This window comes from Aegilops tauschii, chromosome 5, assembly GCF_002575655.3.
Source record: "Aegilops tauschii subsp. strangulata cultivar AL8/78 chromosome 5, Aet v6.0, whole genome shotgun sequence".
Lineage (NCBI taxonomy): Eukaryota > Viridiplantae > Streptophyta > Magnoliopsida > Poales > Poaceae > Aegilops > Aegilops tauschii.
Genome location: NC_053039.3, coordinates 528,901,695 through 528,911,497, shown reverse-complemented (window position 1 = coordinate 528,911,497; position 9,803 = coordinate 528,901,695). Strand labels below are relative to the sequence as shown.

Here is a 9,803-nt window from a genome sequence, read left to right as displayed (position 1 = left end):
ACTCATGAGGATCATGAGCCCAGTCAAAACGGCTTAGTATTTCTTTTCTGTGACTTGGGACTCTTAGGGATCTTTTTTTTTGGGGGCTCTTAGGTATCATGTCAAATTGTGGCGTATCTCCTAAAAACTCTCATGTAAAAAAAAACTTCTTTGAAATATATTCAGGTGGGGAACCTTTCCCCAGGGTGACACTTTAAAAAAAAATTGTGATGCCATAGAAAAATTAATCCGGTCTAGTCACTTAATATCTTTTTTAGATTAGAGGTGTCCTAGTTTTTTTTTCTGGGAAGAGCATACAAACCCCGAAAAATGCCAACGAAGTCCGAGCTCCAGTGAGCTTTTTCTAAAATTCATTTTTTTGGAGAGTGAAAAATTCCAAATTTATTTGTGAACACATGTGCACACATATGGGCAAAATTTCACAGCATTATACTTTTACATGTGGCGTACAGAAAAAAGACAAGTACACATTTTTAAACGGGCCTTTTATTTTTGTTATTGGGCCGGAATTATGTTTTCTTGTACAGCCTACAAATCACAACATTTTTTGACGAAATTTAACACGTTCTTACGGAATACATATATATTTCCATGGATTTTTTCAGATTTTTGGAAACTTTTAAATATGCTTTTTGATATTTTGAAAATACCAAGCTCACTGGAGCTCAGCCTCCAAAAATCCGCACTCATTTAAACCCGTCCTAGTCATATTCGAAACTTCAAAAGGGTACAAATGGCGAGACTTGGGCTTCTTTCGTCGGAAATAAAAAATCCCCGCACTTAGCGCTGGAGGGACAGGGCCCGGCCCAATACGAGCCTCTCCATCCAAAGCCATAGCGAGCAGCCTCAGTCAGTCCGAAACCCTACGGCGGCGAGCGCGCCTCCCTCCGGCGATCCCCTTTCACCGCCAATTTGATCCTTGAAAGATCCTCCTTACCCTTTCATATCCAGAAGATTTACTCATGTCGGAATCGGGCCGTGGTAAGGAAGCAAGTTTTATTGGTTCCACACATGCTAGTTATTGCCCTCTTTTCTTTTCTTGAAAATCGTTTGTGAATGTCAAAATTTCCAATCTAAACTTTGGATTTTAAAGTTTTCTGCGTGGTCTTCAGATTTTTGTTTAGCCTTTTCTATGTCCTACAGTTTTAATGATTCAAAATTTAAATATACTTTTCAATGTTAATACCAGGCACAAATCTCCCTGTTTCAGACAACCAAACAACGGCTCTGGACAGTTCTACACCATTGGGGAAAAACGAGGCTACAGTCATTACTCATCATGGAGATTATTACGATAAAGGTGAAGAAGGTGCAACCTCAGATAATTTGGATCCTTCCCGCTCTTTTCTGGTTCTCAGAAAAAAAAAACGTTTTCGAGGTTTGGTAACTGCCAAATTTATTATCTTCCTCTCAACTTCAATTATCTTCCTTTTAGTACTGTCTCTTACAGTCAAAACATGATTTTTCTTGTATGGCAAAACTACACAATTGTCTAGTCATTTGTTTCCTTACATTAATTTGAAGTGATAATTTAGAAGATCGTTTATCGTGAAACTCACTAAAAGAATCAATAGGAATATTAACCATCACGTGACGTGTCTCGTGATCCGGTCAAAAGACTTGGTCTAGTTTTCCTGTTTCGCCATCCAAGAAGAGAAATACAAATTAGCAGAACTATTTATTTGGGTGCTGATAGATGGTTGAACCTGCTTACATCATTATGATGCCATGGCATATCAAAATTAGGAATGTAAACATCAAAATTACCCTTATGAAAAGCTAGTTTTCAAATAAACATGTTTATAATACCCTGGAAAATTACCTAACAGAGCAGATACAGACTTTGCTTATACTACTCACCTATGGTTCCATGGAAAACCTGCCTCGTTATGAGGAGAGATACAACTTCGCTTAACATACTGGCCAACAATTATTAATTTGGTGCCATTTAAAACATGCTTCCAATGCACAAATATTATAGGATACAATAGAGAATAGTTGCAAAAATCAAACTCTGCACTGTGGAATTTCTTGGCTGCATTAACCACCTTTTTCACCGTGGGCCAGATAAGATAGATGCTTCACGAACCGAGTATAGGTATTGATTATCTTGAACAGACATGACTGAGTTTGCATTGAGAAAGCTCTGAATTATGTGACTTTCAACGCTTATAGTACCTTCCAACACCTTGATCACCATTGACATGGAAGGCCTATGGCTGCTATCATTCTGCAAGCACCACATTGCAAGCTTCATCATTTGGATCACTTCCTCCTGGCCTGCGACCATATCATCACTATTATTATCGACAATCAGATCAATCCACTGATCATTTTGAGCCTTTTCTCGTAATAAGTAAATAATATGAACATCCTCCTCAGGCCGAGAACGGTCAATACTTTTTCTTCCACTCATTATTTCCAAGATAACAACACCAAAGCTGTACACATCGACTTTTTCAGTGATATGCGATGTTAACCATTCTGGTGCCAGATACCCAGGTGTTCCTCTCATCATTGTCATTACCTTGCTTTGGTCCCTGTCTATTAACTTGGATAGTCCAAAATCAGCCACTTTGGCATTGAAGTTCTCGTCTAAGAGAATATTTTCTGGTTTGATGTCCAAATGAGCAATTTTTCGTCTGCACCCTTCGTGAAGATAGCATAGGCCCTTTGCAATATCTAGAATAATCTTGCACTGGGTGGACCAGTCTAGACGGCCATTATTACGGCGGTTATAGATCCACCTATCAAGCGACCCTCTTGACATATATTCATATACCAGAAGCCTCTGAGATTTCTCTGCACAGAAGCCAATAAACTTTATGAGATTGATGTGTTCAATGCTGCCAATAGTTTCAACCTCTGCCAAGAATTCTTTCTTTCCTTGCCTAGCTCCTTCCAAACGTTTCACTGCAACTGTCTCTTCATCGAGTTTCCCTTCAAAAACAGAACCAAATCCACCTCCCCCGAGTATTTTACTGAAACCTTCGGTGCATTCTCTCAACTTCTCAAAAGAAAACCTCGTTGGCATTCCTGATGATAATTGATCAAATTCAGAGTCTTCATCGCTGTCTTCATACTTCCTCTTCCTTTGCAGATAAAGAATGGCAACAATGAGATGTTGTTGGAAGTGTAATGGCTAACATGACCTTCCTTTTGTTTGGAGAAGGAGCAGAACTGGAGTTTGAAGGGCTAAGCTGCACCTTGAGATAAGCAGTGGAGTTGTAATGAGCAGCTTCAGGCTTTATTGATTGCAATGAGAAAACCTTTGTTACCCAGAAACATTCATCATTGGAATCTTCCTGGCCATACCTGAAAATAACAGCCCTGCAGGAGCAGTTCTTCAAACAGGCTTGCTTACAATCATTTCTGTTTGTTAAATTCACAATGGCGTGGCTGTGATCAAAATAGGAAACATCTGTAAGCATTAAGAGCTCATGGTGTTGCATGTCCTGACAAGAGATCGGACTCAGTGGCGTACAACCAAGATTTGCTTTCCGGTCATCCACTGGCTTGAAGTAGTTCGAACTAGTAGTACCCTCAGGAGGACATGTGCACTGTGCATTTGTGCATATCCCGTACGCTCCGCACACTGTTGGGTAAGCACAATCACCAGAGATCTCGTACTCCCTCCCGCACGGTGTTAGGAAATCACAATTACGAGAGATCTCCATTACATCAGACGTAGTCCACCTATTTTCATTATCAGATCATTGATACAGCCTTAGGTGCCCATCAGACTCTAATCTCATATACTGACTGAACTGGGATAGTGGCAGCATGAGATAATCAACAATACCATAGTAGAAAACGGTAATCTGTGAGTCATGATAAGGTTTTTTCGGTGATTCTAAAATGATACTAAGGTTGCCATTCTGGAATGTAACTTTTGTTGGATCAGTTACAGTCTTATTACTTTTCACCGGTGGATATGAGAAGTAGAGTTGTGGTGGTGTGGATTCGACATAACCGTATAATCCATCTCGGAGTACAGTCACATAAAACTGATTCTCAGTCGAATTTGTTGCAGATGTATTAGCTGTGAGCCTCATACCTTCCGTAAGTGATTGCCCGGGTACCAATGAATCAGTCGGATGGTCAAATGACTGCCACACGATGGCATTCTTCTGATCAAACATCACCAGGTTGCCGTGCTTCGTGATCTCCATGCCAGCCACGGATTTTCCTGAAGTGCCACTTGACCAGACCGTCCTCCCATCAGCATCACGGAGGACCAGGTGGCCATGCCCAGTAAGCTCAATGGTGGCGTTCTCCCTGACAGGGCTAGCCCTGCTGGCTGACCAGACAACCTGTGGTCCCGACGAGGTAAGTGGTGGTGATTCTCCATTCTCATAGGCCCCGCCGTTGGTTGCAATGAAGACGGAGAAGACGAAGAAGTCGCAAGGGGAGGCGCAGAAGAACCCTGCACCAAAAGACCACCCCTGAAAGCGCCCGCCAACCCTCGTCGAACGGAGGACGATGGGGCGCACGGTTGTGCCGTCGGCGTACTTGTTGTCTGATAGGGAGACGTTGTTGTTGATCCACCGTGTTGCGAGGGAGGCGTTGTTATTGATCCCCAGTCTTGCATCCGGGGTAGTCATAGTCGCGGCCCTGCACGGCCAGAGATGATGCTGCAGCTGCGAGCACGACGAAGAAGAAACTGGCAGAACCCATGGTGCCTGCAAGAATATGAATGGTGTAAGAAGACACTGCATTTTTGACGAATTAGGTGGCAAGAAACGGGAGGTGCAGATCGGAGCAGACTAAGAAGAAATTATCAAACCTGCAGACCGGAGCCAAATGAGCAGATGGATTTGCTCGCCGGAAAGGTGGCCTCGCCCCAACGAGAGGTGCCTATAGACTCGGAGTCTTGGTCTTCCTTCGTCTCCGGTTCATTGAATCCAGCATCTGAGCCTCTCAGCGTGGTTTCTCTTTTTCAGCTCTCCGTACGTGGACTGTCCAAACGCGTGCCAAAAGGTCACGGGTTGGCTGTTCAAAGTCATTGCATGAGAAAATGCTCGTCCTAGCCTGTCAGAATCATACTGCCGAGAAAAGCGAAAAAAGAATCATACTGTCAAGAAAAGCAGGTGTTGATGGCAAGGGAGGCATTTTCAGAGTAAACACAGTTAAACAAGAAGCTTCGTGATTAAGTCTGCCATGGAATCCTCCTTGCTAACCGTCGATCCTGGGGTGCATGTTGCTTGGTTGCTTATGTTGGCTGCTCAGATATTTACATTGCGAATTGTTTGTCGATTTCACGAGTTTGTGTACTGAATCTGCAAGTTGATGTCCAGCGTTTGTTCTTTTTTTCTTTTCAACACAATGCTATCTACTTTTTCTTCAACTTATAAGGCTATGATTCTTCGTAACTATTTATAAGTAAAATGCACTTGTAGTTTTTTTTTTTCGAGCAACTGTGGTGGTGTTGTAGGTTGTCATCTCTGGTTGCTTGGGTGATTGAGTCGGCGACTTGTCTGGTGCGCGGTCTTGGTGCCGGCGTGGATGTCGGAGCGACGACTTTAGATCTGGTTGTAGAGTGTCAGTTTTGTTTGCTCGGGTGGTGGAGCCGGCTCGCGTGGTCCGCAGTTTCTTCTTCATGTGTACGTTGATGACGTATTGGTTTTCTGCCAGCTTTACTTACTAACTGACTAATTCTTATTCTTTTTAATGAAATGAAAGGAGCTTCTGCCGGTTGCTCGAAAAAAATGTTGTACTACTATGTATAATCACTAGAGGAAGCCCATATGCATGTTGGCAAACACTTTGCCGAGTGCTGCACTTGGCGACGGCGACTCGGGGTACCCCATGTCGGCAAAGGGACATACGCCGAGATCCTTTTCAGTCAAGGTCTGAGGATGAATCATTCTATGTTTTACAATTTATGGTATCAGTGTTGTACTTTATTTTTTGAGTCGGACTAAACTGCTGTTATGTGAGTGTCGGCCTTGCGTGCCACTCGTGTGATCGTTTTAGTGCTCACCTTTTCAGCATGTCATCTCCTGTCGAAGTTATGCTTGCTTAATTTGGAGAACCGCAGATTAAGTACCAGTGGTGTTGATCTCATGAACATAATGGATATTCTGGGCATGCAACGTGTGTGTGTGGAACTACTTGCTCAGACAGGAACTACCAGTGGTGTGAGGCATTTTCAGCAGGAACTCAGCGTATTATATCCTTGTTTCATGTAATAAAATTGCAAAATAAAGTGAAATTGACATCTGTGGACAACCTGATGTAATAAACATGCACCTTAATTCCACATGAAACAAGGATATAATACGCTGTGTTTACTTGCGTTGGCCAGGGGTATCGGCTTCAATTACTCTTGGGTTTTTGATAAAGCTAACCTTTTTTATTATCTTTTTTAGGTGAAACTGGTTTTCTTTAGGGGATTTTGTTTTTGAGAAAACGTGAAACTGGTTTATGGGAGCATTCCCAGTACGGAAGGCCGCCGAAGCTCTTATCCACGACCACCAGGAACCCGGCCCAGCCCAGTAACAGCCTCTTTCTTCCTTAGCCTAACGAGCAACCTCGGCCCCATTATGGTCGCCGCTTTTCCACTCCCAGAACTGGCAGCGGCGAATCCCCATTCTCCGGCGAGCGGCGGCGAGGCCCTCCGCTGCTTCCTGCAGCATCCAGATCCCCGTCCCGCTGCCTCACCTCGTCAGCCTCTCTATTGCTTGCCTCCTCGCCGACCACGCTCACCGACCGGAAGCAACCATTACGCGGTAAGCTGACCGGAAGCAACCATTACGCGGTAAGCTCCCATTCCTCTGATCCGGGCTAATGCCGCATGTTGGTGCTGAGTGTTGTTTCTGACCCGAGCTCGTGCAGATGCAGCCTGGCTCTCACCGCCGTCCGTTCCCCTACCCCTAGGCCCTAGCTGGTGAGCCATCCTGAAACGGACGCATTTTCCTCACCCTATCGTCTTCGTCTGCGAAATGAAGTCGCGGTTTGGAGCGTATGATCTCATTTCTGTTGGTCAGTCGCACTTCGGATGGATACTGTGATACTATTGATTTGCCCTAGCACCTGTCTCAACTTTTGACGACTCCTAACATGTCCCTAAGATTATAGATCCTGCTACATATCTACATTTTGTTTCTCATTGCGCATTGTGACAACAGATGTATCATGTTTTCATTATTGCCGACTTATTGTGAAATGAATTGTGAAGTAATCATGGAAAAAGTATAGGGATTGTATTATTACATATAACCAGTAGATATGTAGCAGTACCCCGTGTCAACCAAATGGTGAATCCCCGTGATACCACTCAGCATAGGCCATAAGCCCATACTAAAATCCGCTTCAATTTTCCCCGTTTGCAAATTCTGGTGTAAACCGCAAAAGCATTGTTAGAAGGGGATCAACAAAAAAACTAGTCATTGTTTTTAGTGTGAAAGTTGGATAGTAGTATTTCAGTTCAAATGACAGAGATGATTCTACATCCATATTTCCAGCATGTAGTCAATGTTTACCATTTATCAAGTTCTGATCTCAGCTTCAATCCATTAATTTTCGCAACTTCCATTAATCGTTAAAGTATGGGTATCATTGCTTCTTGCACTTTTGCATAAACAGTAAGTTCCCAGTTTTATATCATCTATTTTCTTCTCTTTTGATGTAGATATAAGTTCATCTGCTAGATAAGCTCAAAGGAGATATGGAACCTCGGCAGGGGATCACCACAACCGTACTAACTGATGATTTGGTGGTGGAGATCTTGTGTCGGCTGCCACTGAAGTCTTTTTGCCGTTTCAAATGTGTCTCCAAGTCTTGGCTTGCCTTCTCATCTGATTTGCACTACCGCCAGAAGCTCCCTAGAACTCCCGTCGGTCTTCTGTACCAAAAAAGAGAGCATGACACTGCCATCCATCTTGCGGGACTTCCCTCAAGTGACAGGGATATTGACACAACACTTAGCTTTGTGCCATGTACTAAGCATCCCTTAGAGCTTAAGTATTGCAGCAATGGCCTAGTTCTTTGTTATCATGGTGGTATGTCCTCGAAAGAAATTTCCGACGCCATCGTGTGCAATCCAGCAACTCAAGAGTGGATGGCACTTCCAGATACTGAACCTGGACCAGCCGTCTCTTATGCTCATGTCAAGTTGTGTTTTGATCCATCATGGTCTCAACACTTCTATGTCTTCAAATTTGAGTCAAGCTCAAGCCCAAATGGTGGATATGACACTAAAGTTAAGGTATTTCTCTCTGAGGATTTCACATGGTCTAGTTGTCTTTGGGAACACTAGTAGGAAACAGGGCTTTGGTCACAGGGCAATATTCACATTAGTCCCGGTTCAGTCACGAACCGTGACTAATGTGAGCATTGTTCCTGGTTCGTGCGGCTAAGGCATTAGTCCCGGTTCACCTGAGCCCTTTAGTCCCGGTTTGAGACACGAACCGGGACTAAAGGGTGCGATATCCATTAGTACCGGTTCGTGGCACCAACCGGTACTAAAGGTTAGACCTTTAGTCCCGGTTCGAGCCACCAACCGGTACTAATGGGGTTTGAGCCATTAGTACCGGTTCATGGCACGAACCGGTACTAAAGGTCCCATTTTCAAACTCTACCCCCCCTGTGGATCGCCTTCTCAATTTTGTAGAAAGCAAAAGAAAATGATAAGAACTTCAAAAATTAAAATCCTTCGAAATGTAGTTATGTTACTACATGTACTAGTTAGGAAAATTTAAAAACTTAAATTTGGACATGTTTTGCAAAAAGTGTAGGGAAAATGTAAAACGGCTATAACTTTTGCATACGATGTCAGAAAAAAACGTCTAATATATCAAAATGTTCAGCACGAAAATCCGCATCCGATTTTGATCGCCTACGGCCTGTTTGCAAATTTTTAGAATCCTCAAATTCTAAAAGGAAAAAAGTTATGCTCAAATTTCAATTTTTTTTGAATTTTTGTTACATCTGGTCAAACTATGGTCAAACTACTTATTCAAGATGTATTAGTGTTACTAAATAATTATTCAAGAATATTAGTGTTACTAAATAATTATTTCAGTTTTTTTGAATTTTGGTTAAATCTGGTCAAATTGTGGTCAAACTGTGGTCAAACAATGGTCAAACTAATTATTCAAGAATATTAGTGTTACTAAATAATTATTTCAGCTTTTTGAATTTTGGTCAAATCTGGTCAAACTGTGGTCAAACTATGGTCAAACTACTTATTCAAGAAATATTAGTGTTACTAAATAATTATTTCAGTTTTTTTTAATTTTAGTCAAATCTGGTCAAACTGTGGTCAAACAATGGCCAAACTAATTTTTCAAGAAATATTAGTGTTACTAAATAATTATTTCAGTTTTTTTGAATTCTGGTCAAACTGTGGTCAAACTATGGTCAAACTACTTATTCAAGAAATATTAGTGTTACTAAATAATTATTTTTTTAAAACAATAGTTTCAAACTCAAACAGTGAAATGTGTGACTTCATGCTCAAGCTAAATTCCTGAGGGTTAATAGGATTGACATCTTACTATTGTAAGGAAAACAACAAGTGCAGACTTGGAAACGAGGGAGAATAGAATCCGGAAGTTAAGCGTGCTCAGGCTGGAGTAGTGAGAGGATGGGTGACCGTCCGGGAAGTTAGATGATTTGGAATGATGAGGGGTGATTAGAGATTAGAGGTTAAATTGAGCAGTGATGAGGGGTGGTGATTAGAGATTAGCGGTTAAAATAATTCAGAAATTTGAAAATAAAAAAAATTCAAAAAAAATTGAAAAAAAACCATAAAATTTCCTTTAGTCCTGGTTGGTGTTACCAACCGGGACTAAAGGTGG

At 42.1% G+C, this 9,803-nt stretch overlaps 1 pseudogene; it reads right to left on the bottom strand.

Annotated features, from left to right (window-relative positions):
• Positions 1-1,766: 1,766 nt before the first annotated feature.
• LOC109748219 (G-type lectin S-receptor-like serine/threonine-protein kinase SD2-5) lies at positions 1,767-6,149 on the bottom strand (annotated as a pseudogene).
• Positions 6,150-9,803: the final 3,654 nt, after the last annotated feature.